This window comes from Tachyglossus aculeatus, chromosome X5 (genome assembly GCF_015852505.1).
Source record: "Tachyglossus aculeatus isolate mTacAcu1 chromosome X5, mTacAcu1.pri, whole genome shotgun sequence".
NCBI lineage: Eukaryota > Metazoa > Chordata > Mammalia > Monotremata > Tachyglossidae > Tachyglossus > Tachyglossus aculeatus.
In genome coordinates this window covers 15,236,621-15,241,132 of record NC_052097.1, presented here as the reverse complement: position 1 = coordinate 15,241,132, position 4,512 = coordinate 15,236,621, and the positions used below count along the sequence as shown (strand labels likewise).

The window sequence follows — 4,512 nt, the reverse complement described above, 5'->3', positions numbered from 1 at the left end:
GACGTTTCTGTAGAAAAATTAGCAAAGTATGGAACAGGGTGGGGACTCACAGGAGACAGAGAGGTCATTAAGGAAGCACACTCGAATAATTCATTAAGGAAGCGCACTCGAACAATCAATAGTACTAAGGGCATGGGAGAGCACAATACTACAGAATCGTAGACACCTTCCCTGCCGACAACAAGCTTACATTCTAGAGGTGGAAACAGACACTAATACAAATAAACATATTATGGAAATGTACATAAATGCTGAGGGGCTGAAAGAGGTGTGATTAAGAGTGCAAATCCAAACATGTGGGCTGATGGAGAAGGAGATGTGAGACTAGGAAATCAAGGCTCCGTCGAGAAAATCTTCTTGAAGGGGATGGGATTTTAATAACCTATTCCTACTCCCCCGTCTCAGGGTCATTTCTGGAGAGTTTCCAGTATTCTACCAGTCTTGACTACGGGAGGCAGAGTCAAGCAGAGGCATATCCATTCTATTCCTAGCTTAGGCAGTGATTAGCGAATAGAAGGCAATCTGCTACAGGTCAAAACTCATCTGTGCTGGGAAGCAACGGCATGAGAGAGAGTCAAGGACAGAGACTCAAGTTTACTGTTCGAAGGGACAATGGTAAATTACTTCCATATTTTTACAAAGAAAACTCTATGGATACACTATCAGAACGATTGCAGATGGAGGTATAGCATTGTGGGAGAGATGTGTCCGTGGCTTTGCTATACCTCAGAGACGACTCAACAGCATGATAGCATGACAGCATGACAAGACAATAACTACTCCCGACGAGACAAAATCTTTCCAAATTTTGTGTGTTTCCCATACACAGATTACACAGGCACTTCTGGTTATGAGACGGTAAATGGGGTTTACTTAGTAAAATGCTTTAACATTTAACAGCAGTGACAGTTACGTGTTGTGAAGTATTGATCTGGGCCCTAAGGAACCCTTAGCATTTAGCATAGAAGGTACCAAGAAGAGAACAGTGCATTGAAGGAAGATAATTTTAAATGAAGTGTGGCGATATCTACCCATCTGTAATCTAGAGCTAACTTAAAAACGTTCTAATTTGTGTAATGTAATTACCCTCTGACTTAGTAGAAAGAGCACACCCCTACGAATCAGAGGACACAGGTTCTATTGCCGGCTCTGCCACTTTTCTGCTGTGTGACCTTGGGAGAGTCACTTAACTTCTCTGTTACAGATGACTTGCCCAAGTCACTCATAAACAGAACGTTTGTTATTTATCAGAGAAAGCTCTTTTAGGAGACTGACTGTGTTACAGGACTTCATTGTCCATGATCTGCTCTTGCCATTTGCCATTGAGTCTGGCCTGTACGTGAAGGTGATGGAAGGGCTCAGGGAGCTGGACATGCCATCTGTTGGCTGTCTCACAGCAGGGCACCAAGCACAGAGGTGATTCTTGACCGTGTGGGTCAGGTCTTAGCCTTCCCAGCTTGCAGGTGCCTCCCCCTAATTTTCCTGGGGGCCGCATGGGAAAGCACGTAGCATCCCTAGGGATCCCTGTTGGAAAGAGGAGAGTCCTTTTCCACAAGATTCCAATTCTCTGGTTACTGGAAATTTTCAGGAACGGACTAAGGGATGAGAAGCTGAGGGAAAAAGCCACATGGCTATTCACCAGACATGGGGAATTCTCTTTCCTGTTTAGCAAAACACTGAACATGATGGTCTGTCGTCATTCATTCAATCATATTTTTGGAGCACTTACTGTGTGCAGAGCACTGTACTAAGCACTTGGGAAGTACAAGTTGGCAACATATAGAGACGGTCCCTACCCAACAGCGGTCTCACAGTCTAGGAGGGGGAGACAGACAACAAAACAAAACATATTAACAAAATAAAATAAATAGAATAAATACGTACAAATAAAATAAATAAATAAATTAATAGAGTAATAAATAAGTACATATATATATATATATACATATACATATATACAGGTGCTGTGGGGAGGGGAAGGAGGTAAGGCAGGGGGATAGGGAGGGGGAGTAGGGGGAGAGAAAAGAGGGGGCTCAGTCTGGGAAGGCCTCCTGGAGGAGGTGAGCTCTCAGTAGGGCTGTGAAGGGAGGAAGAAAGCTAGCTTGGTGGATGTGCAGAGGGAGGACATTCCAGGCCAGGGGGAGGACGTGGTCCGGGGGTCAACGGCGGGACAGGCGAGAACGAGGCACAGTGAGGAGATTAGTGGCAGAGGAGCGGAGGTGTGGGCTGGGCTGTAGAAGGAGAGAAGGGAGGTGAGGTAGGAGGGGGCGAGGTGAGGGAGAGCCTTGAAGCCGAGAGTGAGGAGTTTTTGCCTGATACATACAGCAGGACATAGAACACAACCAGGACGACGACCCTCTTGGCCACCCTGAATTCGGGCATCACCCAAGGGGATGGTCCAGGCATATGGAGGTGCTGGACCTACCGGTAGTGTCTGTGCAGGTTGAACACCATGTAGCCCCTGGCTGTACTCATGACAAAACCACAAAGAATAGATCCCAGGCACGGAGCACAACTGCATTTATCAATCAATCGTATTTATTGAGCACTTACAGTGTGCAGAACACTGTACTAAGCGCTTGTGAAGTACAAGTTGGCAACATATAGAGACAGTCCCTACCCAACAGTGGGCTCACAGTCTAGAAGGGGGAGACAGAGAACAAAACCCAACATATTAACAAAATAAAATGAATAGAATAGATATGTACAAGTAAAATAAATAAATAAATAGAGTAATACATACGTACAAACATATATACATATATACAGGTGCTGTGGGGAAGGGAAGGGGGTAAGATGGGGGAGATGGAGAGGGGGATGAGGGGGAGAGGAAGGAGGGGGTTCAGTCTGGGAAGGCCTCCTGGAGGAGGTGAGCTCTCAGTAGGGCCTTGAAGGGAGGAAGAGAGCTAGCTTGGCGGATGGGCAGAGGGAGGGCATTCCAGTCCAGGGGGATGACGTGGGCCGGGGGTCGACGGCGAGACAGGCCAGAACTAGGTACGGTGAGGAGATTAGCGGCAGAGGAGTGGAGGGTGCGGGCTGGGCTGTAGAAGGAGAGAAGGGAGGTGAGGTAGGAGGGGGCGAGGTGATGGAGAGCCTTGAAGTCCAGGGTGAGGAGTTTCTGCCTGATGGGCAGATTGATTGGTAGCCACTGTAGATTTTTGAGGAGGGCAGTAACATGCCCAGAGCGTTTCTGAACAAAGACAATCCGGGCAGCAGCATGAAGTATGTATTGAAGTGGGGAGAGACACGAGGATGGGAGATCAGAGAGAAGGCTGATGCAGTAGTCCAGACGGGATAGGATGAGAGCTTGAACGAGCAGGGTAGCGGTTTGGATGGAGAGGAAAGGGCGGATCTTGGCGATGTTACAGAGCCGAGACCGGCAGGTTTTGGTGACGGCTTGGATGTGAGGGGTGAACGAGAGAGTGGAGTCGAGGATGACACCAAGGTTGCGGGCTTGTGAGACGGGAAGGGTGGTAGTGCTGTCAACAGTGATGGGAACGTCAGGGAGAGGGCAGGGCTTGGGAGGGAAGACAAGGAGTTCAGTCTTGGACATGTTGAGTGTTAGGTGGCTGGCAGACATCCAGATGGAGATGTCCTGAAGGCAGGAGGAGATGCGAGCCTGGAGGGAGGGGGAGAGAGCAGGGGCAGAGATGTAGATTTGGGTGTCAATCAATCAATCAATCAATCGTATTTATTGAGTGCTTACTGTGTGCAGAGCACTGTACTAAGCGCTTGGGAAGTACAAGTCGGCAACACATAGAGACATTCCCTACCCAACAGCGGGCTCACAGTCTAGAAGGGGGAGACAGAGAACAAAACGAAACATACTAACAAAATAAAATAAATAGAATATATATGTACAAGTAAGATAAATAAATGAATAAATAGAGTAATAAATACGTACAAACATATACTGGTGCTGTGGGGAAGGGAAGGAGGTAAGATGGGGGGATGGAGTGGGGGGCGAGGGGGAGCGGAAGGAAGTGGCTCAGTCTGGGAAGGCCTCCTGGAGGAGGTGAGCTCTCAGTAGCGCCTTGAAGGGAGGAAGAGAGCTAGCTTGGCAGATGGGCAGAGGGAGGGCATTCCAGGCCCGGGGGATGACGTGGGCCGGGGGTCGATGGCGGGACAGGCGAGAACGAGGCACGGTGAGAAGATTAGCGGCAGAGGAGCGGAGGGTGCGGGGTGGGCTGTAGAAGGAGAGAAGGGAGGTGAGGTAGGAGGGGGCGAGGGGATGGAGAGCCTTGAAGCCGATAGTGAGTTTCTGCCTGATGCGCAGATTGACTGGTAGCCACTGGAGATTTTTGAGAAGGGGAGTAACATGCCCAGAGCGTTTCTGGACAAAGACAATCCGGGCAGCAGAATGAAGTATGGATTGAAGTGAGGAGAGACACGAGGATGGGAGATCAGAGAGAAGGCTGATGCAGTAGTCCAGACGGGATAGGATGAGAGCTTGAACGAGCAGGGTAGCGGTTTGGATAGAGAGGAAAGGGCGGATCTTGGCAATGCTGCGGA

General features: G+C 48.9%; 1 non-coding gene across 1 annotated transcript; it reads left to right on the top strand.

Annotated features, from left to right (window-relative positions):
- Window positions 1-395: 395 nt before the first annotated feature.
- LOC119947735 lies at window positions 396-533 on the top strand. The gene has a single exon (XR_005456534.1). It is a non-coding gene; the product is annotated as a small nucleolar RNA SNORA7 (small nucleolar RNA).
- The last annotated feature ends 3,979 nt before the right edge of the window (window positions 534-4,512 follow it).